At 43.5% G+C, this 27,492-nt stretch overlaps 1 protein-coding gene across 4 annotated transcripts in view; it reads right to left on the reverse strand.

The window, feature by feature from the left end:
* Positions 1-20,855, reverse strand: part of atp8b4 (ATPase phospholipid transporting 8B4) — a 279,883-nt gene extending 259,028 nt beyond the window's left edge. For 2 of the 4 annotated variants that reach the window (XM_070858399.1, XM_070858402.1), the window contains exons 1-2: positions 20,390-20,656; positions 12,527-12,613 (exon numbers count right to left, since the gene is read on the reverse strand). The gene's annotated coding sequence lies outside the window, so the exon portion shown is untranslated. Of the gene's footprint in view, positions 1-12,526; positions 12,636-20,389; positions 20,657-20,796 lie in introns of those variants that run through there. The other 2 variants (XM_070858401.1, XM_070858400.1) reach the window with 2 other exon arrangements.
* Positions 20,856-27,492: the final 6,637 nt, after the last annotated feature.

Consider the following 27,492-nt stretch of genomic DNA (forward strand, 5'->3'; position numbering starts at 1 on the left):
TGGAGAGGGTGCAGAGAAGATTTATAAGGATACCAGAAATGCAAGGGTATACATATCAGGAAAGGATGAACAGGCTAGGTCTCTTTTCTCTTGAAAAAAGAAAGCTGAGGGGTGACCTAATAGAGGTCTTTAACATTATGAAAGGTTTTGATAAGAGTAGATAGAGGGAATGTTTCCACTTGTGGGGAAGAGCAAAACTAGAAGTCACCAAGAAATCCAACAGAGAATTCAGAAGTAACATCTGTACCCAAAGAGTGGTGAGGGTGTGCAACTCGCTACCACACCGAGTGGTTGAAGTGAATAGTATCGATGCATTTAAGGGGAGGCTAGAGAAGTATATGAGGGAGAAGGGAATAGAGGGTTATGTGGATAGATTTAGATGCAGAAAGACGGGAGGAGGCTCGCGTGGAACATAAACGCCGGCATGGACTGGTTGGGCCGAATGGCCCGTTTCTGTGCCATATATCCGATGTAATTCTACGTTCCGAGATTGGTACCTGTTGTAGAACAGCAACCTTGCACTTTCAAATGTTGATCTCTTTGGAATATTAAAAAAAAATACAATTCCACATGACTAGAACTCTCAGCTGGTTTCAGCAATGAGTGAATCAACTTGCACTCTTTCCAGCAACGGAGTTAAATAAACAACTCTTTACTGGAAACATCCCAGGTCAACAGCCTTAGATTCTCCTGTACAATCAAATCTTTGTCCTCCAGAGATACTAACTCCAACATACACTCCACTTCTTAAAAGAAAGCTGTGTTTACCCATGCCACATGTCATCAAGGGACTATCTGTCTCTGAGCTCTTGTCCAGCAGGATTGGGAATTGAATTTCTATCTACAATTCAGTTCTCATCGTCCTCTTGGTTTGGTGTGCTTTGTAGAGTAGTTCTTTCTCATGATTTTTTTAAAAACAGAATGAAAATTAAAGCAGATTTATAAATACCAGTGGCATTAACTGCTGTTTTTTTGATGGTCATAGGCTCAACGCAAATTTTATGTTGAACTGAATTTAGTGCATTTACAAAGCCTTTTATGCTCAAAGAAGGGTAGACATTTCCCCAATATGAGTTGGGGTAAATGATCCTGTGCTGCTCTTCAAAGCTTCTGTCGAGGAGCATTGGCCAGGGTGTACTGCCAGTGTAGAGATGAGGAAAAAGAGGAAAAAGTAATCGATCTAAAACACTAATTATTTCTCACTTCATTGATGCAGCCTGAACTGCTGAGTGTTTCCGGCACTTCCTTTTTTCCCCCCCGATTTCCAGCATCCACGGTATTTTGCTTTTGTTTTAGAGTATTAGGCCCAAGGCCAGTTCAGTGGGGAAGTGAATTAAACCATCTCTGCTGCCTTGGGAGTGAAATTCTAAAGTTCTAAACAAGTAAGCAATCTCTATTCCCCCCCCCCCCCCCCCACCCACGCCGATCACTCCCCATGTTCTCATTAACATTTTCACCCACGCATAGCCCCTGGGTGTTTCTGCCAATATGAGCAGCTCTGGCTCTCTTTTAGACCATTTTGTATTCATTTTCTTCTGCTGCAGAAACGTCTATAAGTGCTGCGTTACTATGCTGAGTTTTTTCTCTCTAAACCTTCAATCAATAGTTTTCACCATGGGAACACTAAGATTTTTCATCTATGGTAAAATTAGAGTTGTGATTATTTCTCCTTTCATTCTGCATTGTTTTAATTGCATTGCAGTAGTAATGGATTTTGAGGCACAGGTTAGGGTCGAAGGAGAGTGCTAATCATAGTAACAGTGGTGCAGATAGCAGTGCAATTGAAATGGTTCTGGTAGAATCGCATAGTTTCTTTGATCCAAGTCACATGGGTAGGGGAGGGGATGAGGCAAGATCAGTCACAGGAGCAAGACGATTTATTTAGTATCATAGGCGATCCCTCGAACGAGAATGACTTGCTTCCACATGAGTTCACAGATGTTTCAATGAAGGACCCGATGTTCCAGTCCTGAACTCCAGTTGAGGGGGTGGAAGATGCCTGTGTGTGGATTTTTTTAATGTGTGGTGACCGCTGCACATCAGCCACCACACGGGCTTGACAGAGCTAGGCCTTTATCCAGTGGCAAGGGTTAACAAGGACGACTGGAGACCTGCTCTGCTGCACGGACCTGGTGCACACACATATCGCAGTGTGGGCTGGCCCATGCTGCCCCTGGGTCCTTTTGGGCCGCATACACTCATTCGCCGCACCTCCGCCACGATCTCCCGCCGCTCCTCCACACCAAACATTCGCCGAACCTCCGTCACGATCACCCAGCAAATCTCAGCCACGATCCCTCATCGTACCTCTGCCCTGATCGTCGCAAGTCCGCCACGACCTAGTAACAATACACCAGCAGCAATAAAGCAGAGCAAATTAATTCTAAAGCGCCGTCGTTTTCTTTTGAACAGGTGGAAAGGTAGTACATCAAGTGATGATGGTCCAGAGATACCCTTGGAGAGTGGGAGTGACAGAACTGTAATTGGGACTGGAATATCTACGACTTCGAGACATGGGAATAAAGGCTTTTGCCTGGCCGATATAACGTCCCCTGTATGTGTTACTTTGTAATGTCGGGGGCTGTACAGTTATTGGAGTCTCAGTTGTTTGTGAAATGTTATATTAGCTCCTGGTTAGCCAAAGGATTCCAAGGCAATAGTTCATTCACTTCGGTCAATAGGTAGTACATTTTAATGATAATTCAAAGCCTGCAAATCAAGAGTCAGATCAACAAAGTTGATACTTAGAAAATATCAAAGACACATTAGGAACATACAAAAACATAAAATAAGAGCAAGAGCCGGCCATACAATCCCTTGAGCCGGCTCCACCATTCAATAGATCCTGGCTGATCTTCTACTTCAACTCCACTCTACCGCCCTATCCCCATATCCCATGATTCCCCTAATATCCAAAAATCCCAAAATCCATCGATCTCTTGAATATACTCGACTGAGCATCCACAGCCCTATGGGGAAGAGAATTCCAAAGATTCACAACCCTCTGAGTGAAGAAATTTCTCATCTCAGTCCGAAATGGCCAACCCCTTATCCCGAGATTATGACCCCTAGTTCTAGGCCCTCCAGCCAGGCAAAACAGTCTCTCAGCATTACCCTTTCAAGTCCTCTAAGAATGTTATACGTTGCAATAAGATCACCTCTGATTCTTCTAAACTCCAGAGAGTATAGGCCCATTCTACTCAATCTCTCTTAAGGAGGACAACACTCTCATCCCAGAAATCAATTTAGTGAACCTTCGTTGCACTGCCTTTAAGGCAAGTATATTCTTCCTTAGGTAAGGCGAGCAAAGCTGCACACAGTACTCTGTGTGTCTCACCAAAGCCCTATATAACTGCAGCAGGATTTCATTACTCTTTTACTCCAAGCCCCTTGCAATAAAGGCCAACATACCATTTGCCTTCCCAATTGTTTGCTGTATCTGCATAAAGGACTGAAAAAGAACATTGCCATCTGGGTAGTCACAATGTCATGAAAATACCATAATGGCATAATACCAGGCTTGGCGCTTGTCAAACTTTTTGATAGATACTTATCCAACTCATTGGAATTTGCTGATAAGATAAGCCTCCACTACCACCCTTAGCAGTCTAATATGCACTTGAAAAATAATGCAGCACTTTCAATTCAGCGTGGCCATAGTAAAATAACCATAGCACTCTCTGCAGAAGGGCAGCTGTGTAAAACATTGTATTGCAGTGAAATAGATTTTTGCCATATATCAATATTGATGAGCAATGAACATTCCATTATATTACTTCAAATCTTGCTGTGTAGTGGAAGGCATGATGTATTGGTACTGTGATTCAGTGTTATGTAATGTCCAACTTTGAATATCATCCGAAAGTGCTAAAAAAATAAAGCAAATTCTGCCCGAGACTCATTACTAGACATATGGGCTCAATTTTCCCCTGTATTTGCGCTGTTTTTTTTTGGATTAGGCTGTTTTTTCTGGTCTAACTTAAAAATCCCCAGTTTCCCCAATCAATTTGCACCAGCGTAACTGACGTAGTTATGTATTTTTTTTGCTAAAAATATATTTTTACTCAAAAGGGGGCATTACCAGCCACCTACGTCAATTCTGCCCATTTAGGCAACTTTGGCCAGATAATAACTCCATTTCTACTTAGGCCAGCGTATGTGGCCACTCGAGAAAACCCTTGCGGAGATTTAAAGAAATCGGCGCAGGTAAGTGCACCAGATACCCGGACAGCAGCAGCAGGAAAGGTAAGAGAGGGGGTGGGGGTGGGGGGGGAGGTGAGGGGATGTGGTGGGGGGGAGGGGAGAGGGGAGGGAGAGGGGAGGGGAGGGAGAGGGGATGGGGGGGAAGCCTTTGACCAGGAGAGAGGAGACCACTCGGCCTGGGCTCGGGGCGGGGGAGTGGACCAGGAGACCACTCGGCCAGGGCTAGAGGCGGGAGAACTCACAGAACGCACCGGCAGGAGAATCGAACCGGTGGGGACCGAGAATGGGATTGGACCAGCAAGCCCTTCCGGCAGGGTTGGAGGTAAGTTGCTATTATGTGTTTTTCAATTCTTTTAATGTGTTGCGAGGTGGCTGTATGCTCGTGTCCCTGGTTACCATGGCAGCCTGATCTTTTTGGCGCCGATCAAGGCTCCACTCCCCTCGGGTTAGGCCATGCCAAAATGACGAGATCCTAAGAGGAAACTTACAGCACTTTTTTTTGGCGTACTTTGGCCATAAAAAAAAAAATCGGGCGTAACTCTTAAAGTACCGCCAAAAAAATGCTCTGGGAAAAATTGAGCCCGTAGAAACCAGCAGAATTAGTTCTTATAATCTGTACTTTATTTCTTCAAAAACATAGTTCCTTCACTGACTGCAATGGAGTTTCCACTGTAGCCGTGGAAAAAGTTAGACATTTTTAATGATGAGGTTCTGTGCTACATTTTGGAGGTGGAATCTAAGAAAAGGATGATTTTTGCTATTAAAAAAAAGACATTGCAAAAGTAGTTTGTAAATACTTGTGGCACCAATACAGGGGTATTTATTTCTGTCAGACAATCCCAGGCAAAGTTCCCCTGGAGCTCTGCCAGGACTATATCCTTATAAGAATCTCCAGCTACAGTCAAAATACGAGAATTATTTTGGGATAAGACAGTAATGTTCAAAATCACAGTGACCAACATCAGAACAAAGCTTTTAAAAGGGGATTGGCTTTTGGGAAGATTCTTACAATAGCAGCAAGTTTTACAAACTAGCAATGGGCAAGACAGCACGTGATGTTTGAAGAATGTTTTAACTTCAGAAGAAAGACATATTCAATACATGCACTTTCTCCAGTTTACAAATATACTGAGCTTTCAAAGACAGAGCAGTCTCCCTAAAAACTCAGCAAATGAAGTGAAAATGCCCCTTGTAAACTTATAACAACATTGGCCCAGATTTTCCCACAACAGTAAGAGTGGCAACCTACAGCATAAAAATCTCACCGTCTAGCGTGCCGATCTCATCCCAGACGTGGATCGAAGCTATGGTAACCACCTAACTGTTTTCAATCACCATCTAATGGCAGAGCTGCACAAATGTCCCAGGAAAATATGGAGTGGAATAACTCATGGCTTCAGTCACTTACTCCATAAATGTCCTCTTTCTTTTGTGCTGGCCAAGTGTCCCTCAGAGGTAGATGCACCACTCCAACGGCGCGAGGCCCCAGAAAAATCTGGACCATTTTTTCTTAACAAGGTACCCCGCGCCCCCGCCCCCCACAGTCCCAAGTCTGCTCCTTAAAAGGATAATTGTCAAATATTTCAAAGCCATCAACAAGCTTACACGAGGAATCTAAAGACGTGAGTGAGTGGAGGTTTGTTCAATAGTAGATTTAAAAGAAAAGGATTCAACAGAATGAGGCGAAATAGATGGATTGTGTAAACCACAATTATACTCTGCCCAATTCAAAGGAAACCTATACTATATTACTGCATTGTCTCATGTGGTTATAATGATTTCCTACTGGAAGCATTCTCATGAATTTACCAGTTTGTTTTTAACAGCTTCATCATTTGTTTAATTTACTACTGCAGTGAAAAGCATCTAATTGGACAATTTTCAGTCACGATAACAGCAAATAAATGAACAGTTGGGGAAAAAGCACACACTTGTGAATAATTTCAATACCACAAAACAACCCAAAAAATCTTAATGCCTCAATTTGTGAGTCTCTTCGAAAGGCTCTGAAAACCCAACTCAAAGTCACACAGCTTTTATTCGCAAGCTGTACATTAAACACTGTAGGACACAGAATGTCCTTTGCCTCGTTCAGCGCGCACATCTCATATTACATACATTTAACTACAATAGGTTTGAAGGAATTTATAATGCAGCTTTGTCAGCAAAGTAATAAAATAATCCTGACGGACAAATAAAACATCAAGTTACATTGAGTAATTTTACATACTCAATAAAGGAAAACGGTTGCAGATCATAAAGTCATTTCTCCCAGGATCAGTTCTTTTTGAACCGGAAAAAACAGATTTAAGTAGCTTCCTAAACACATCAATCACTTATAATCTGTTCAGAGGTGTTCCAGAACTGAACAGCAGAAACAGCAAAAAAAGATTTACACAAAGCTTCTTTCAGTTGCTAGATAAAATGTAGGATGGAAGTGGAGGAGGGGCAGGGGAATCTGCAATTTCTCAGTAAATTATTGGTTAAGGCATCCTAGTGAAAAGAGAAATCACTAGAAACATTTTTTTTTTTTAAAAGAGCTACCCTTGATGGTTGGGGTGTCTAAGCTTACTGTTCTTGTGGTGAACATATTATATACCATGGAGGCTTGGGAGCACGTTAATTTCCATATATCTCAAGTTGCTGATATGAGCAAATCTTAGCGTTTTGATTTATCTATCATTGAGGCAACAATGCGAAAACCAATCTACTCCAAAGCTCCCAGCTCCACAAAATCCACATTGAACAAACCAGCCAGTAAGAAACAGAAGCACAAATAGGAGCGAGTTGCTGAAAAAAAAAATAGGAGCGCGTTATCTGGGCTCAGAGTGCTGAACTGCCAAAGGTTGGGGCCGTAATTTGCATACCTCTGCCCTTGGGTGCAGCAATCAGAGGCTCGGGTTTCTTGGTCACACAAGCCGGTCAAGTTGTTCGAACGAAAAGAACTAAGCTCATATTATGCTGTGAAGTGGCAGATATGACTGGTTTTAAATTTGCTCTTTACCATCTTGCACGATTGATAAAATATGTACCTTTCCATGCTATGCGTTGAATGGTTGGCCTCCATCCCATAATACAACAGCAAATGATAAGCATTCATGTAATTCAATGGTAGACATCTCAGCAGGTCAGGCAGCATCTGTGGAAAGAAATAGTGTTAACATTTCGGGAGTTCGGACGAAGGGTCACTGGCCCGAAACATTAACTCTGTTTCTCTCTCCACAGATGCTGCCCGACCTGCGGAGTATTTCCAGCACTTTCTGTTTTTATTTCAGATTCCAGCATCCGCAGTATTTTGCTTTTGTAATTCAATGGTAGTTCAGTCACCCATGTAGCAACCTATGTAATAAAATCAACATTTTAATTTCCTCATCGGTATTTCATGTTTTTAAAATGAGTTTTGTTACCTTCGGTGATCGTTTACCTCAATAGCATTTGCATTTTTTGTATAAATAACAGATATCTGGGCGATCTACCAGAAGAGTATAAAACAAGGTGGTTTGCAGTTGGCATTTACTGGTATCTTAGTTCATGATATCCGGTAAACTAAAAGATTGTGGGCTAGAATTTGCATTTGTTCACCGCCCGGTTTCTGGGCGGTTTTGGACGATGACCGGGTCACCGAGAAATTCCCCAGTTGAGTTCCGCCGGCGGTTTCGAGGTACCGCTGGGGAGCGGACTGCCGGCGTCCACAGATCGCCACGGCACGATTTTTGATGCAGCGGTGACCCGTAGGCAAGTATAAAAAAAAAATGCCCACGAAAGTCAGCGGAACCGGGCGGTAGGTGAGTAGCCCGGCAAGAAAAAGGTAAGTAATTGGTTTTTTACTAATTATTTTTTAATTCTCTTGTCGTGATTTAAGTGAAAAGGGTCCCGAGAATGTTTTTATGATTTTTTTTATTTTATGTTTTTCTTTAAATACTTTTTGTGTTTTTCTCCTCCTGGGCCCAACCTGTAGCCTCGGTGTAAATTTTTAGGAAATTTATTAATTATCGCCCAATCCCATTTTTTCCACTTTTTGGCCGAGAATCAGGGTTCAACGCCCATTTTTTTTCCCTGGACAGATTTTTTTCTTTTTGGGAGCGGGGGGAAATCTTTCACCGCCGATAATTTTGGGAATCTTAGCGGTCTTTTGGGCAGCAATTGGATGCTGGCGGGTTATTTGGAAACTCTAGCCGTGTGTTATCTCTCCCAGTCAGACACGCAGCTCAGTTATTCTTTTTACTATAACATTTCCAACTGACTGATCAGTGCAGAGGGCAAAGCCTTCACGTAATTACACAGCTCCAAACCGACAATGCATTGCCAGTGACAATGTTTGCCGAGTAAAGTTAAAAATGCTCGAAGTCAGAATCAGTGACTTATTATAAAGACAGAAAAAGCAGCTTTCTTTTACAGTCTTCTAGTGGAACTCCCAGACATCTACTCTTCAAACAAGAAATGCAAAGACTTATGTTAATGAGGTAAAGGTCACAAAAGGCAAGTGGTTACAATTTGGAATGCACTGCCAGATAAGGTGGTAGATACAGGGGCTGAAATTGCGGTTGGAGGCTTCCTGCAGAGACAATTGCCTCCGCGGAACCTGAAACATTTCTACAAAATTACCTGGTGGTCCGGCAGGAGCGTGGGATTGCGGTGAGGAGGCCTTCTCTTCCCGCGCTGTAAAGCGCGCTCTCGTCTTCCAGATTCCCACGTAGAAGGTGCAGTCACATGTGACTGCTCAGCCAATCAGGTACAGTATTCCACCGCTTTCTCATTAATAGCAATGAGATCTCCGTATCTACGAGTTCTCGTTGCTATTAATATGAGAAAACAAAACCAAACTCACTAAACATATATAATAAAAAATAAAAAACACACCTCACTTAATTAAAATTAATTGAAATTAAAGGTAATAAATATATCGGAGAAAAAAAAATTCTGAGTTTTTAAAAAGTTTTTTTAATTATAGTTAAAAATAAATGTAATGTAGTGGGCAGCGTTTTTAAAAATAATCTTTTTTAAATTTAATTTAATATTTTTGTATGTTTTAAATTCTTATGCCTGTAAAAATAGACTATGCTCCTGCTTTTATCAAGCGCAAGAATTTTGAGGACATTTGCTGGGCAAGATATGGATAAATACCGCAATCTTGCCCATGCAAATGTCCTCGCTTCTGAGATACAGAAGATCTGATCAGAAAAGCCGGTTTTCAGCGTATGCGCATTATGCGCTGAAAACCGGCTTTTGCGATGCTTTCCCGGGTCTGTACACACTCCGTACGGACCCGGGGAGGCCGGGATTTCAGCGCCACAACAACTTGTATTTATTTAGCACCTTTAATGTAGTAAAATGTCCCAAGGCTCTTTACAGATGTGTTATAAGACAAAAAATTTCATACCGAACCACATACTATTTACAATCTATATCAACGACTTGGAAGAAGGGACCGAGTGTAATGTAGCCAAGTTTACTGACGATACAAAGATGGGAGGAAAAACATTGTGTGAGGACACAAAAAATCTGCAAAAGGACATAGACAGGCTAAGTGAGTGGGCAAAAATTTGGCAGATGGAGTATAATGTCAGAAAGTGTGAGGTCATGCACTTTGGCAGAAAAAAGTCAAAGAACAAGTTATTATTTAAATGGAGAAAGATTACAAAGTGCTGCAGTACAGCGGGACCTGGGGGTACTTGTGCATGAAACACAAAAGGATAGTATGCAGGTACAGCAAGTGATCAGGAAGGCCAACAGTATCTTGGCCTTTATTGCAAAGGGGACGGAGTTTAAAGCAGGGAAGTCTTGCTACAGCTATACAAGGTGTTGGTGAGGTCACACCTGGAATACTGCATGCAGTTTTGGTTTCCATATTTATGAAAGGATATACTTGCTTTGGAGGCAGTTCAAAGAAGGTCGAATCCCGGGGTGAGGGGGTTGACATGAGGAAAGGTTGAGTAGGTTGGGCCTCTACTCATTGGGATTCAGAAGAATGAGAGGTGATCTTATCAAAACGTATAAAATTATGAGGGGGCTTGACAAGGTGGATGCAGAGAGGATGTTTCCACTGATGGGGGAGACTAGAACTAGAGGGCATGATCTTAGAATAAGGGGCCATCCATTTAAAACAGAGACGAGGAGAAATTTCTTCTCTCAGAGGGTTGTAAATCTGTGGAATTCACTGCCTCAGAGAGCTGTGGAAGCTGGAACATTGAATAAATTTAAGACAAAAATAGATAGTTTCTTAAACGATAAGGGGATAAGGGGTTATGGGGAGCGGGCGGGGAAGTGGAGCTGAGTCCATGATCAGATCAGCCATGATCTTTTTGAATGGCGGAGCAGGCTCGAGGGGCCGTATGGCCTACTCCTGTTCCTATTTCTTATGTTCTTATGTTCTTATAAGGAGAAATTAGGGCAGATAACCAACAGCTTGGTCAAAGAGGTAGGTTTTAAGGAGCGTCTTGAAGAAACGAGGGGTAGCAAAGCAGAGGGTTTAGGCTGGGAGTTCCAGAGCTTGGGGCCCAGGCAACAAAAGGCACAAACACCGATGGTTGAGCGATTATAATCAGAGATGCTCAAGAGGGCAGAATTAGAGGAGCGCAGACATCTCGGGGGTGGGGGTTGTGGGGCTGGAGGAGATTAGAGAGATAGGGAGGGGCGAGGCCACGACGGATTTGAAAACGAGGATGATAATTTTGAAATAGAGGCGTTGCTTAACCGGGAGTTAGTAGCCTTCAAAAGGGAATTTGATAAATACTTGAAGGAGAAAAAATTCCACGGATATGGGGAAAGAACGGGAGAGTGGGACTAACGGCTCTTCAAAAGAGCGATGGGCCAAACGGCCCCCTTCTGTGCTGTACTATTCTGTGATTTTGTGATTCTATGAAAATTCATACTAAAACATGAAATACTGATATGGAAAATTAAAATCGTGACATAGCAGTTGAGTTTCCCATATATTAACCCATCATTGAATGCAACCTGTATACAATAGTTCTTATACTGGTTTAATAGGTACCTTTAACAGAAGGATAGTTACAAACTCAGATTTTCACGGTCACATCATAAACGCTGGATGGCTCACAAGCATGAAGTTCCAATCAATGCTTCATCTTTAAATGTATCGAACTGCAAAACTATGTCTGAAGCAGACTTGTTAATTAGACTGACACTTTCCCACTGAAACACAGAGTTTCCACAGCAAGATAAATGTGATAGCATAACTCAGGGGTCAGGTCACAATCTTATTTTCGTTCACACTAAAACAAAGTCATACAAGACTTCTTCCAGGAGGCTGTCTCACATTTGGTTTATGCAGGGATGCAAATTGCAGCCCACAGCATAACTGTGGTTTTGCCAACTGCTCCTTTTTAGCTACTGGTTGCAGGCTGGTTGACAAAGAGAGACTGATAAAGAGAACCAATTTGACACATCTTAGCATCCTTTAGCAAAGGTCATTATGTCATCTAATGATATATTGAATTAATCTCATATTTTCACTATTACCATAAATGGGAAACAATTCCAAATGGTTTTGTACAAAGACATTCTTCCTACCATTTGGCCTAAATTGCGTTCTTTACCGGTTTTAGCCTTCCTTCTCAGTCTTGGCCTACCTTGAAGTCATGATCCAGATTTAGCGTATCCATACTCTTGTATACTTCTATAAATTTCCTCCTCAGTTACCTCCCAAGTGTCCCAGTTTCTCCAGTCTTTATTCATGATCCAATCCTCACGATACCAAGGACCAGCCTTGGCTCTTCTCTGCACTAACCCCTCGGACATGAACATTGCCCTCGTGCCTTTTGTGTTTAAATACAGAGAGTCAACAGCACAAAAACAAGCTATTCGGCCCAACTGATCTACGCCGACGTTTATGCTTCGCACCCACCCCTCTTCATCTAGTCCTATCAGCATAAAATGAAGAAGCGTATGTGGCCCAAATGGAGATCCAACACGCGATCTTGGTATCATTAGCACCACACTCTAACGAACTGGGCCAAGGGGAAAAATCACACTAGCTGACTAAAAATGAACTGAAGGTGTGGGCTGACCACAGTTTTACTGTCCACATTTGCATGAAAACCTTCAATTATGACAATTGCTCAGCCTTCATCACTGAGCATCAGTGTATAATCTTCACCATATAAAGTGGTCCAACCAACGAGAGCCATCATCTTAATTAGGGACATGTTCACAAGTTGTGAAAAGCACATTCAGCAACTCTGTGCACCACAACTCAAATCCTTAAGTGAGTCCTTCGTGCTTAAATCATTGTATTTAAATGTTCGGGAATTCCATCGCTGTGCAAAATGTGTGGGAAACATGCCAAAACTCTGGAACTTACCGGAATAGACGATACAACTTTGCGATGATGACATGCCAATAGTCAGAGAAAGGCACGGGGTCAGGTCACAGGATCCTTGCGTCTTCGCTGCGGGGGAGGAAAAGGAAATCTGTGAAAACAGCGGAAGTCAGTGTCTTTTTTTCTTTAAATTCATATTTTGGAAATCAAATGCCGACACGGTTTGGACTTAAATGGGATCTTCTTCTGTCTTGTCCGACCCGAGTGGCCCTGGATGCACTCGTGGTCTTCTGCGACTGGTGGGGACCACAGGGACTGGAGGGTTTTGTGGACGCCGGGAGCAAGGGTGTAATTTCATTTAAAAGCTTCCCTTCGTCTTGTTCAACGCGTTGAAAGAAAAATTAACGAAAAGATTGGCGAGGAGTTAAAAGAGCTGTAAACAACCCGTGAGGTCATCGCTGGCCCATTACAGGACTACACCTAGTATAACAGAATAATCAGTTTTTTAAACCTGACACTGCTCTCTTGCAGTGCAGCGTTAAGGAACTGATTGAGGCTGAATCATGTTTATGCTGGAATCAGCAGACATTGTAAATGATTCATCCCACTTAGCGCAGGTACTCATGTAACCTGTGCAACTAAGCAAATAGAAAGCTTCATCTGAGGGATGAAGTGGAACAGCGAGTTATTGCAACTGGAAGATCGGGAGAAGGATTCATGCAAGCTAAATGGAATGAGATCTCGGTTGGTTTGAAGGATTCTACTTCATTCAGGAACTTGGGTGAAAGATCAAGGTTTACATTGTAAAGTATTACAAAACAAAGAGGAATTCAAAAGGTGAGGAAGCGATGCTTCGAGTTGTACAGAGCCCTGGTCAAACCCCAGCTGGAGTTCTGTATTCAGTTTCTATGAATAAAGTCAGGGGGAAGAGGAAAAACAGTTGAGACTTTAATGCAGTACTAATGGGCACAAGTTAATAGACAAAACAAACCACTATTTGGCAAGATCACTCTGGCACCAAAAGGAGCTGGAGAAATGAAAGTGTTCAGACTGAAGTAAATACAGTGCCCTGGTGAGGTTGCACGTTTAGACACTGAGGAAGGAGATTTCCTAACCAACCATTTCCTCTTTAAGCAGATTAACAACAAACAGAGGAAAGCTTCCCCATCATTGGTTCAGACGACAGGAACTTTACTTTGCAAGTGATGGAGCTGTACTTGGAACCAGGACTATGTAACGCTGGCAGTCGGTGCCAGGAGTAGAAAAATATCTCACTCTGCAAACTGGTACACAAGATTACATCATGTTTTACTTCACCCAGCCAAATAAAGTCCGATATCACCCCAAGCTCAAGATCCAAGGGCCAACCATATGCACAACCTGCCACACTATCCCTCCAGCAAAAAGACAATGAATTGACAATGGAAAGACAGTAAGAAATAACTGTATATTTAACCTCACACTCCAGAGAATGTTCCCGGACAATATGTTTAAGCAATTAAACCGCAGTCCTGCAATTTGTTGCATTATCTTGACCCTGCAATGTCCGTGAAGCTTTATTACATCCTCTGGATTTAGTATTTATAGACAACTTGCAGTTCAATGCTAATATACTCGACATCCATGGATTACATTTACAAAATTATATAATGAAAAAATCAGTTGTTGTGCAATGCAAATAAAAGATTATAACATGTACCACAATCTTCAAATATTTGTCAATTTCTATTGCCTTCTTTTAACAATGACCTTTCTTCAGCCACCGATCTGCTCAATCACAATATCACTACCATCTTTGATGCCCGAGTCCCTATTAAAATAATTACTCTCTCTCCCACCCTTACCATTCCCCCTGGTACATAGAAACATAGAAACATAGAAAATAGGTGCAGGAGTGGACCATTCGGCCCTTCGAGCCCGCGCCACCATTCAATGAGTTCATGGCTGTACAGCCCTCATCTTTGCTCCCTCAAGTCAAAAGGGTGTAAATTTGGATGGATGTGGCAGACAACTGGTTTAGCCATTCACTGCCAGATCTGACTTGAACACATAAAACACTATTGGTTCTTACTCTTGTCTATTCCAGGATCATTCTGGATTGCAAAAATAACCCCAGGTCTACTATTCTCTACTGCTAACCGTCTCCTTAAACCCCTCTCCCCTGTCTCCACCACACTCACCTCCAACAAGTGCAGAGTTCATGGACTTCTTTGTATCAAAGATTGAGACCATCCGATCAGCCGCCTCTGCGAGTTCCCTTCCTTCACTGAGCCCACAGGACCAAACTTCATCTGACGCTCCCTCCTGCCCTAGCCCTAAACTCATATCTTTTTCTAGTTTCTCTTTGATCTCCCCTCTTACTCTCTCCAAACTCATCTTATCCATGAGACCCACTTCCAGCTCCCTTGACCCTATTCCCACTAAACTGCTGACCACCCAACTTCCTTTTCTGGCTCCCATGTTAGCCGGCATTGTTAACGGTTCTGTGTCCTCAGGTACTGTTTCCCTCGCCTTCAAATCTGCCGTCATCACCCCTCTCAAAAAACCATCCCATGACCCCACTTTGCTTGCTAGCTATCGCCTCATCTCCAACCTCCCTTTCCTCTCCAAAGTACTTGAACTTATTGTTGTCTCCCAAATCCGAGATCATCTTTCCATGAATTCAATGTTTGAATCCCTTCAATCTGGCTTTCGCCCCTGCCACAGTACAGAAACTGCTCTCATCAAAGTCACAAATTACATCCTTTGTGACTGTGACAAAGGTAACCTATCCCTCCTCGTCCTTCTGAACCACACCATCTTCCTCCAACGCCTCTCCATCAATGTCCAGCTGGGTGGGACTGCACTCGCCTGGTTCCATTCTTATCTATCTAATCCTAGCCAGAAAATCTCCAACAATGACTTCACTTCCCACTCCCGCATCATTAGCTCTGGTGTCCCCCAAGTATCTGTCCTTGGTCCCCTCTTATTTCTCATCTATATGCTGTTCCTTGGCGATATTACCCGAAAACACGGAGTCACATATCAACAGCTAAATACTTTAGAATCTTTAGAGGAATATAGAAAGATAGGTAAAATTATAAAAAGGATATTAGGAATGCTAAGAGAGAGCAAGAGAAATTCTTGGCCAGTAAAATTAAGGAAAACCGCAAGATGTTTTATAAATATATTAAGAGTAAGAGGGTAACTAAGGAAAGGGTAAGACATATTAGAGACCATGAGGGTAATCTTTGTGTGGAGGTGGAAGATGTTGGTAGGGTTCTTAACGAATACTTTGCATCTGTTTTCACAAAGGAAAGAGATAATGCAGATACTACGATAGAGGAGGGGTGTGATATTCTGGATGAAATAAATATAGTGAGAGAGGAAGTATGAAGGAGTTTAGCAGCTTTGAAAGTAGATAAGTCCCTAGGCCCAGATGAAATGCATCTTAGGTTGTTGTGCGAAGTAAAAGAGGAAATAGCAGAGGCCTTGACCATCATTTTCCAGTCCTCTTTGGATTTGGGCATGATGCCTGAGGATTAGAGGACTGCTAATGTAGTACCCTTGTTTAAGAAGGGAAAAAGGGATAGGCCGAGTAATTACAGGCCTGTCAACCGAACGTCAGTGGTGGGAAAATTATTGGAAAAAATCCTGAAAGACAGGATAAATCTGCATTTGGATAGGCAAGGATTAATTAGCGACAGTCAGCACGGACGTGTTAAGGGAAGATCGTGTTTGACTAACCTGATTGAATTTTTTGAGGAGGTAACCAAGAGGGTCGATGAGAGTAGTATGTACGATGTAGTATATATGGACTTTAGCAAGACTTTTGATAAGGTCCCGCATGCAAGACTGGCCATGAAGGTTAAAGGCCATGGGATCCAGGGCAAAGTGGCAAGTTGGATCCAAAATTGGCTTCGAGGTTGGAAGCAAAGGGTAATGATTGATGTTTCCAGTGGGGGTCCGCAGGGCTCAGTACTGGGTCACTTGCTTTTGTGGTATATATCAACGATTTAGATTTGAATATAGGAAGTATGATTAAGAAGTTTGCAGACGACACTAAAATTGGCTGTGTGGTTGATAATGAAGAGGCAAGTCATGGGCTGCAGGAGGATATCAATCTGCTGGTTAGGTGGGCAGAGCAGTGGCAAATGGAATTTAATTCAGAGAAGTGTGAGGTGATGCACTTTGGGAGGGCTAATAAGGAGAGGGACACACATTAAACGGTTGGCCACTTAATAGTGTAGATGAACAAAGGGACTTTGGAGTGCTTGTCCACAGATCCCTGAAAGTAGTAGGCCAGGTGGACAAGGTGGTTAAAAAGGCATACGGAATGCTTGCCTTTATTGGCCAAGACATAGAATATAAGAGCAGGGAAATTATGCTTAAATTGTATAATACTTTGGAGTACTGCGTACAGTTCTGGTCACCATATTATAGGAAGGACGTGATTGCACTAGAGAGGGTGCAGAGGAGGATGCTGCTTGGAATGGAGAATCATAGATATGAGGACAGATTGGATAGGCTTGGTTTGTTCTCATTGGAACAGAGGCAGTTGAGAGGAGATCTCTTCGAGGTGTACAAAATATTGAGGGGCCTGGACATAGTGGATCGTAAGGGTCGATTTCCATTGGTGGAGGGGGCTATTATGAGGGGGCATAGTTTTAAGGTGGTTGGTGAAAGGTTTAGAGGGGATTTGAGGGAGGGGGGCTTCTTTACACAGAAGGTTGTGGGGATCTGGAACTCGCTGCCTGGAAGAGTGGTGGATGCAGAAACCCTCACCACTTTTAAGAGATGGTTGGATGGGCACTTAGGCAAGTGACATAACCTGCAGGCTTACGGACCTAGAGCTGTTAATTGGGGTTAGACTAGATGACCTTTTGTTGGTCGGTGCAATACGATGGTAAGTACGGCAGGGAATAGAATACTGCCTGGATGATCTCCTGGACTAGTTTATATCGCCTGGATGGGCTGGAGAGGAATTTTCCCAGAGTTTTTCTCCCTAAATTGGCCTGGGTTTTTAATCTGGTTTTTGCCTCTCCCAGGAGATCACATGGCTCCAGTTGGAGTGGAGCACAGATGTTTTTAGTATAAGGGGTGTTGCAGTGTGGGACGGACTGGTTGGGCTGGGTGCTCTTTGCCTTTCCGTTATTGTTCATGGGTTTGCACGTAACCTTTAGGGCTACTGACAAAGGGCCGTGCGGCTCTTTGTCGGCCGGCGCGGACACGATTTGCCGAAATGGCCTCCTTCTGCACTGTAAATTTCTAAAAAACGTCTATGTTTCTATCTACACAGACGACACCCAGCTCTACTTCTCCACCATTTCTCTCGACCCCTGCTTGGTATCTAAACTGTCAGATTGCTTGTCTGACATCCAGTACTGGATGAGCAGAAATTTTCTCCAATTAAATATTGGGAAGACCGAAGCCATTATCTTTGGTCCCCGCCACAAACTGCGTTCCCTAACCACTAACTCCATCCCTCTCCCTAGCATCAATCTGAGGGTGAACAAGACTGTTCGCACCCTAGGTGTTATATTTGGCCCTGAAATGAGTTTCCAGCCACATTTTCGCAGCATAACTAAAACCGCCTTTTTCCACCTCCGTAACATTGCCCGCCTCCGCCCCTGCCTCAGCTCTTCTGCTGCTGAAACCATCATTCATACCTTTGATATCTCTAGATTTGGCTATTCCAACTCACTCCTGGCTTATAAGTAATAATATATTAACCATGTCTCTTACATCAAAGTTAACATGATTTTCCGTCATCTACAGATCACAATAATACTTAAAAAAAATCAGTTAATATTTATTAATCTAAACACAGCTTTCGATTTAATTTTCACTATCCCTCAAAACACACTACCCCAAAAAAATTGGCAGTTTTGTTTCACCGTGCGACAACAGTAAATCTGAATGTGACAAAGTATTGCTTTCATAAACTATACACTGAAGACATAATACAAGCAATTGTGATACATTGTATAGTGCTCTGCAGCTCACCCTCTTTACAATACTTTGTTCTGAAGTCTGCTATAATGGGCTTTTACCTTAATCCTAGTCGGAATCTCCGTCAGTAAAAGAATTCAGATAGTAGTATGTGTAAAACATCAATAGTTGGAATTTTTCCTTGAATTTTTTTGCTGAATTCTTGAAGATGATGCACATCCTCCAGCCAAAGAGCAGAACCACCAGTGAACAACCAGCAAAACAAAGCAGCAACAGCCCAAGGCAAGAAGCATTTGAGAGAATTCCCACCCATAATACTCATAACCACAGACTCCGAGAAGCATCTGGGAGTCTGGGCAAGCAATGCCTGTCTGATGATAGGGGGGTAACACACAGTAGGAGATGCCTAACCTGGCAATATTTATCCCTCAATCAAGATAACAAAAAACAGATTATCTGGTCATTACCACATTGCTGTCTGTGGGAGCTTGCTGTGCGCAAGTTGGCGTTTCCCACATTACAACAGTGACTGCATTTCAGAAGTACTTCATTGGCTGTAAAGTGCTTTGAGACGTCTGGTGGTCGTGAAAGGCGCTATATAAATGCAAGTCTTTCTTTCTTCCCACATTGAAGATTTGAGAAAACATCACAAAACCACAGAAGCTTCAATAGTATCTCTCAAAAGGGAATTGGATAAATACTTGAAGGGAAAAGATTTACACTGCTATGGGGACAGAGCCGGGGAGTGGGACTAATTGTGTCACACTTTCAAAGAGCGAGCGCAGGCGCAATGGGCCAAATGGCCTCTTTCTGTGCTGTATCATTCTATGATTCTATAAGCAGAGCAGTTTATTCAAGTCATCTCAACCCCGGGATCTACTGCTGCCTTGGAATACTATTACAGTCTTTCCATATATATTGTGTCACAATTTATGCATATATTTATCATCTATACAAGCTCAAATATTCCCTGCTACAAGCAGTAAAAATAAATCTCAATAAATATCACTTTATACAAGCTGCACAATTTCATGACGGAGCTGAGTGTCTACGGTATCCCTGTCTGCCTAAAGACATGGAAAAAAAATTAGAAACAAAGATTTGTATGTTGCACAGAAGAGTTGACTCTGGGGTGTATTGCAAGCCATCTGGGAGTTGGGATCATTTTGACAAAGCATTCACATTCTGCTCGTGCTGTTTCTATTGCTGTCTGAACCCCTCTATAAATTCCATCATGTAACACATTGCAGAATATGTTCATAAACATTTCAGCACACAGCAATCTCAGCACAGAAAGATGCCAATTAGTCTATTGTGCCCATGCTAAAATCAAATCAGTGTTAGCTACATTAATCCAGTCTATCTTTTCTTTCTGCTTAACCTTTATACATTTCTTCATCAAATATGTATTTAGCTCCCTTTTGAATGTCATGATTGACTTGACTTCAATAGTCACTTGTGGTAATGCATTTTGTATTCTAATAACTCAGTGTAAAAAATTCTTCTAATATTCTCCTTCATGCTGATCTTAAATGAATGCCCCTTTCTTACTATGTAACAAGCCAGTATCTTTTGATAAGAGAGACAATTTGATCTCCTCCTCAGCCTCGCTGTTCCAATGAATATAACCCGAGCTTTTCCAAGTCTCTCAGAACTGTATCGGCCCTGGTATTACCCTGGCGAATCTACCAGGCAGCTTTCTACAGCTCCACGATAAAGTGGTGCCCAGAACTGCACACCACTACCCACCCTCAGGATGGCTTACCTTTCCTTAAGGATGTGCACACCGGGGTTTGACGAAAGTGGCACTGTGTTGAAGTTTCAAAAAATAACTTGTTTATGCACTCCAAGGGATCTGAAGAGTTATTTTACAGGCTGATTATAGGCGTCAAGTTAAACTGGCATGCCCCACAACAGTAAGTGGATACAGATAAGTAGAGGTGAGCGGGTCCTAATAATTGTTTACATATTTACCAGCAAGCTGCCGTTCATAAACCGAAGCCTTTCTCGCACGCGTTCCTATTGAACTTCAAGGTCTTCCACCCTTCAATAATCAGTCATTTAAACCGTGAAATGCTCCCACGTCCGAGTCCTGCCTCTTTACACCGAGGAGCACAGCAATCGAGTGTTGCCTGCGGGTTCAGGATCTCAAGTGAGCGGGGGTAGGGAGAGCCCCAGCCAATCGCCGCTCTTCGTTTATTGCAGAAGATACTTCGGGAGGCTCAACCACTCGAATAGAAGAAGTTCATGGTTGGGCTTGCAATTGCACTTGTGTTCAACGGATTTCCTGCCTCGCTCCCCCGCCCTCAAGCCCCAGGAAGGGAACGTAGAGAGGACGTAGAAGACCCACACCTCACTACTCACATCACCTCACTACTCACCGGGGTCCCGGGTTTCCCCGTCTCTCTCTCTCTCTCTCTCTCACACACACCCCACCAACTCGCTGCAGAAATGAAGGCGGGATCTGCCGGAGCTGCTGTAGGTTGGGTCTCGCCCGAGTCTCCACACACAGAGAGAGAGAGAGAGAGAGGAACTGTGACTGTGGACGGAGCACTGTGGCTAGAGATTGGCAGACACAGGCTGGCTGAGAGATGGATGGATGGAGACACTGGTTTAACACAGGTCAGCTGCCGAAAGGGCTGAAGAAAGGCTGCTTGTACTTCCCACTGCACGCCGACCATTGCCACAAGTTGCGCTCGAATCGTCCGTATCTTTAAGTACACTTGCATTTCCAGCCGCTCTGATGCACTGCCGAGCAGAGCACTGACGTGTTACACTACAGTGGTTCCACGCATAGGAAGTGGGGTTTGATCTCTGGGGATAAGAAACACTACCAAAGATTGCAGGACATGCGTTCATACCACGGCCGCCACTGTTCCGTTTTGTTTATTCCTGGCTTTCGACATAATTGCTGTTGTTGAGATTCGCCCTCCATATTTAATGTGGGTGCTTTTTGTTATGTATGTAAACATTGTAGCTGTCTAGGACTTGCCACCAGAGGGTGCAACTGTTGGAGGCCTAAGGGTCACCTGCACAACTCGTGCAAGGGAGCAGAAACGGTTGTCTGCCATGGTGCTTAGGCACTCTGGAGTTGTATTAAAGAGATATCAGTTTTAGCTCAAAGTACTCAGTCTTGTGGAGTTCTTCCATACTTAACAATTGGCGACGAGTAACAGATTATGAACTTTCACATGGTCATGGCTGCCATTGGTATTTTAGAAAGATTTGTAGAAGGTGATGATTGGGAAGCCTTCGTTGAGTGTCTCGACCAGTACTTCGTGGCCAACGAGCTGGATGGGGACGATAAAGCGATCAAGCGCAGGGCGATTCTCCTCACCGTGTGTGGGTCCACAATATACGGCCTCATCAAGAATCTGCTGGCACCGGAGAAACCAGCGGAGAAGACATATACAGAGTTGTGTATGCTGGTTCGGAACCACCTCAAGCCGAAGGGCAGCGTCTTAATGGCCGGGTATCGCTTCTACACCATCGCTCCGAGGGCCAGGACATGGCGAGTTATATCGCCGACCTGACACGCCTGGCGGGAACTTGCGAATTTGTGGATTTTTGCGGGAAATGCTGCGGGCCTTTTTTGTGCTTGGCATCGGCCACAAGGTCATTCTTCGCAAGCTACTGTCTGCCGAATCCCTAGACCTGAGCAAGGCCATCACGATAGTTCAGGCATTCATATCCATGAGTGATAATACCAGACAGATATCTCCCCAGCATCAAAACTCACTGTCAAGTACTGCACATAGAAACATAGAAAACAGGTGCAGGAGTCGGCCATTCAACCCTTCGAGCCTGCACCACCATTCAATAAGATCATGGCTGATCATTCACCTCAGCACCCGTTTCCTGCTTTCTCTCCATACCCCTTGATCCCTTTAGCCATCAGGGCCATAGATAACTCCCTCTCGAATATATCTAATGAACTAGCATCTACAACTTTATGCGGCAAAGAATTCCAGAGGTTAACAACTCTCTGGGTGAAGAAGTTTCTCCTCATCTCAGACCTAAATGGCTTACCCCTTATCCTTAGACTGTGACCCCTGGTTCTGGACTTCCCCAACATTGGGAACATTCTTCCTGCATCTAACCTGTCCAGTCCCGTCAGAACTTTTTGTTTCTATGAGATCCCCTCTCATTCTAAACTGCAGTGAATACAGGCCCAGTCGATCCAGTCTCTCCTCATATGTCAGTCCCGCCATCTCGAGAATCAGTCTGGTGAACCTTCGCTGCACTCCCTCACCAGATTAGGAGACCAAAACTGAACACAATTTTCCAGGTGAGGCCACACCAAGGCCCTGTACAACTGCATTAAGATCTCCCTGCTCCTATACTCAAATCCCCGAGCTTATGAACGGCAACATGCCATTTGCCTTCTTCACTGCCTGCTGTACCTGCATGCCAACTTTCAATGACTGATGTACCATGACACCCAGGTCTCGTTGCACCTCTCCTTTACCTAATCTGCCGCCATTCAGATAATATTCTGCCTTCATGTTTTTGCCACCAAAGTGGATAACCTCACATTTATCCACATTATACTGCATCTGCCATGCATTTGCTTACTCATTAACCTGTCCAAACCATCCTGCAGCCTCTTAGCATCCTCCTCACAGCTCACACTGCCACCCAGCTCAGTGTCATCTGCAAACTTGGAGATATTACATTCAATTCCTTCATCTAAATCATTGATGTATATTGTAAATAGCTGGGGTCCCAGCACTGAGCCCTGCGGCACCCCACTAGTCTCTGCCTGCCATTCTGAGAAGGACCCGTTTATCCCGACTCTCTGCTTCCTGTCTGCCAACCAGTTCTCTATCCACGTCAATACATTACCCCCAATACCATGTGCTTTCATTTTGCACACCAATCTCTTGTGTGGGATCTTGTCAAAAGCCTTTTGAAAGTCCAAATACACCACATCCACTGGTTCTCCCTTGTCCACTCTACAAGTTACATCCTCAAAAAATTCCAGAAGATTTGTGAAGCAGGATTTCCCTTTCATAAACCCATGCTGACTTAAACCGATCCTGTCACTGCTTTCCAAATGCACTGCTATTTCATCTTTAATAATTGATTCCAACATTTTCCCCACTACTGATATCAGGCTAACCGGTCTATAATTCCCCGTTTTCTTTCTCCCTCCTTTTTAAAAAAGTGGTGTTACATTAGCTACCCTCCAGTCCATAGGAATTGATCCAGATTTGATAAGACTGTTAGAAAACATAGAAAATAGGTGCAGGAGTAGGCCATTTGGCCCTTCAAGCCTGCACCGCCATTCAATAAGATCATGGATGATCATTCCTTCAGTACCCCTTTCCTGCTTTCTCTCCATACCCCTTGATCCCCTTAACCGTAAGAGCCATATCTAACTCCCTCTTGAATATATCCAGTTAACTGGCATCAACAACTCTCTGCGGCAGGGAATTCCACAGGTTAACAACTCTCTGAGTGAAGAAGTTTCTCCTCATCTTAGTCCTAAATGGCTTACCCCTTATCCTAAGACTATGTCCCCTGGTTCTGGACTACCCCAACATCGGGAACATTCTTTCCGCATCTACCCTGTTCAGTCCCGTCAGATCCCCTCTCATCCTTCTAAACTCCAGTGAATAAAGGCACAGTTGATCCAGTCTCTCCTCATATGACAGCCCAGCCATCCCTGGAATCAGTCTGGTGAACCTTCGCTGTACTCCCTCAATAGCAAGAACGTCCTTCCTCAGACTAAGAGACCAAAACTGAATGCAATATTCCAGATGAGGCCTCACTAAGGCCCTGTGCAACTGCAGTAAGACCCCCCTGCATCTATATTCAAATCCCCTAGCTATGAAGGCCAACATACATTTGCCTTCTTTACCGCCTGCTGTACCTGCATGCCCACTTTCAGTGACTGATGAACCATGACATCCAGGTTTCGTTGCACTCCCCTTTTCCTAGTCTGCCGCCATTCAGATAATATTCTGCCTTCGTGTTTTTGCCCCCAAAATGGATAACATCACATTTATCCACATTATACTGCATCTGCTATGCATTTGCCCACTCACCTCACCTGTCCAAGTCACCTTGCAGCCTCTTAGCGTCCTCCTCACAGCTCACACCGCCACCCAGTTTAGTGTCATCTGCAAACTTGGAGATATTACACTCTATTCCTTCATACAAATCATTAACGTGTATTGTAAAGAGCTGGGGTCCCAGCACTGAGCCCTGCGGCAATCCACTAGTCACTGCCTGCCATTCTGAAAAGGACCTGTTTATCCTGACTCTCTGCTTCCTGTCTGCCAACCAGTTCCCTATCCGCGTCAGTACATTACCCCCAATACCATGTGCTTTGATTTTGCACACTAATCTCTTGTGTGGGACCTTGTCAAAAGCCTTTTGAAAGTCCAAATACACCACATCCACTGGTTCTCCCCTGTCCACTCTACTGGTTACATCCTCAAAAAATTCCAGAAGATTTGTCAAGCATGATTTCCCCTTCATAAATTCATGCTGACTTCAACCAATCCTATCACTGCTTTACAAATGTGCTGCTATTTCATCCTTAATGATTGATTTCAACATATTCCCCACTACTGATGTCAGGCTAACTGGTCTATAATTCCCTGTTTTCTCTCTCCCTTCTTTTTAAAAAAGTGGTGTTATATTAGCAACCCTCCAGTCCATAGGAACTGATCCAGAGTCGATAGACTGTTGTAAAATTATCACCAATGCATCCACTATTTCTAGGGCCACTTCCTTAAGTACACTATCAGGCCCTGGGGATTTATCGGCCTTCAATCCCATCAATTTCCCGAACACAATTTCCCGCCTAATAAGGATATCCTTCAGTTCCTCCTTCTCACTAGACCCACTGTTCCCTAGTATCTTCGGAATGTTATTTGTGTCTTCCTTTGTGAAGACAGAACCGAAGTATTGGTTCAGTTGGTCTGCCATTTCTTTGTTCCCCATTATAATTTCACCTGAATCCGACTGCAAGGGACCTACGTTTGTTGTTACTAATCTTTTTCTCTTCACATATTTATAGAAGCTTTTGCAGTCAGTTTTTATATTCCCAGCAAGCTTCCTCTCGTACTCTATTTTCCCCCTCTTAATTAAACCCTTAGTCCTCCTCTGTTGAATTCTAAATTTCTCCCAGTCCTCAGGTTTGTTGCTTTTTCTAGCCAATTTATATGCCTCTTCCTTGGCTTTAACACTATCCTTAATTTCCCTTGTTAGCCATGGTTGAGCCACCTTCCCAGTTTTAATTTTAATCCAGACAGGGATGTACATTTGCTGAAGTTCGTCCATGTAATCTTTAAATATTTGCCATTGCTTATCCACCGTCAACCCTTTTAGTATCATTTGACAGTCTATTCTAGCCAATTAACGCCTCATACCGTCGAAGTTACCTTTACTTAAGTTCAGGACCATAGTTTCCAAATTAACTTTGTCACTCTCCATCTTAATAAGGAATTCTACCATATTATGGTCACTTTTCCCCAAGGGGCCCCACACAACAAGATTGCTAATTAGTCCCTTCTCATTACATAATACCCAGTCTAGGATGGCCAGCTCCCTGGTTGGTTCCTCGACATATTGGTCTAGAAAACCATCCCTAATACACTCCAGGAAATCCTCCTCCACCGCATTGCTACCAGTTAGGTTAGCCCAATCAATGTGTAGATTAAAGTCGCCCATGATTACTGCTGTACCTTTATTGCACACATCCCTTATTTCTTGTTTGACGCTGTCCCCAACCTCACTACTACTATTTGGTGGTCTATACACAACACCCATTAGTGTTTTCTGCCCTTTGGAATTCCGCAGCTCCATCCATACCGATTCCACATCATCCAGGCTAATGTCCTTCCTTACAATTACATTGATTTCATCTTTAACCAGTAACGCCACCCCGCCTCCTTTTCCTTTCTGTCTATCCTTCCTAAATGCTGAATACCCTTGGATCTTGAGTTCCCAGCCTTGGTCACCCTGGAGCCATGTCTCCGTGATGCCAATCACATCGTATCCGTTAACTGCTATCTGCAGAGTTAATTCATCCACCTTATTCCAAATAGGTGGATAATGGCAAATGATCACCAATGCATCCACTATTTCTAAGGCCATTTCCTTAAGTACTCTGGGATGCAGACTATCAGGCCCTGGGGATTTATCGGCTTTCAATCCCATCAATTTCCCTAACACTATTTCCTGACTAATAAGGATTTCCTTCAGTTCCTCCTTCTCGCTAGACCCTTGGTCCCCTAGTATTTCCGGAAGGTTATATGTGTCTTCCTTCGTGAAGACAGAACCAAAGTATTTTTTCAATTGGTCTGCCATTTCTTTGTTCCCCATTATAAATTCACCTGATTCTGACTGCAAGGGACCTACCTTTGTCTTCACTAATCTTTTTCTCTTCACATATCTATAGAAGTTTTTGCAGTCAGCTTTTATGTTCCCGACAAGCTTCCTCTCATACTCTATTTTTGACCTCATAATTAAACCTTTTATCCTCTTCTGCTGAATTCTATATTTCTCACAGTCCTTGGGTTTGCTGCTTTTTCTGGCCAATTTATATGCATCTTCCTTGGATTTAACACTATCCTTAATTTCCCTTGTTAGCCACGGTTGAGCCACCTTCCCCGTTTTGTTTTTACTGCAGACAGGGATGTCCAATTGTTGAAGTTCATCCATGTTGTTGTGTATCTGTAAAGCATGCACTCCCATGTTCCGCCACCAGGGAGCTCATCCCCTGAATTCCCAAGGGATCCCAGCATCCCTTGGGAGCACTGTATATAAGCCGGCCCCTAAGGCCTGTTCCTCACTCTGGAGTGTCTTATTAAAGACTGAGGTCACTGTTACTTTAACCTCCCTGTGTGCAGCCTCATCTGCGTTAGGAACACAATAACTGGCAACGAGAATATGAATCTAACGCAAAGATGCAGCAAACTGTGGGCGCCCTGGAGAAGTTCTCGGAGGGTGAGGACTGGGAAGCCTATGTCGAACGGCTAGACCAGTACTTTGTAGCCAATGAGCTGGACAGAGAAGGAAGCGCTGCATAAAGGAGAGCAGTCCTCCTCACAGTCTGCAGGGCA

This window comes from Pristiophorus japonicus, chromosome 17 (genome assembly GCF_044704955.1).
Source record: "Pristiophorus japonicus isolate sPriJap1 chromosome 17, sPriJap1.hap1, whole genome shotgun sequence".
In the NCBI taxonomy this organism is placed as follows: domain Eukaryota; kingdom Metazoa; phylum Chordata; class Chondrichthyes; family Pristiophoridae; genus Pristiophorus; species Pristiophorus japonicus.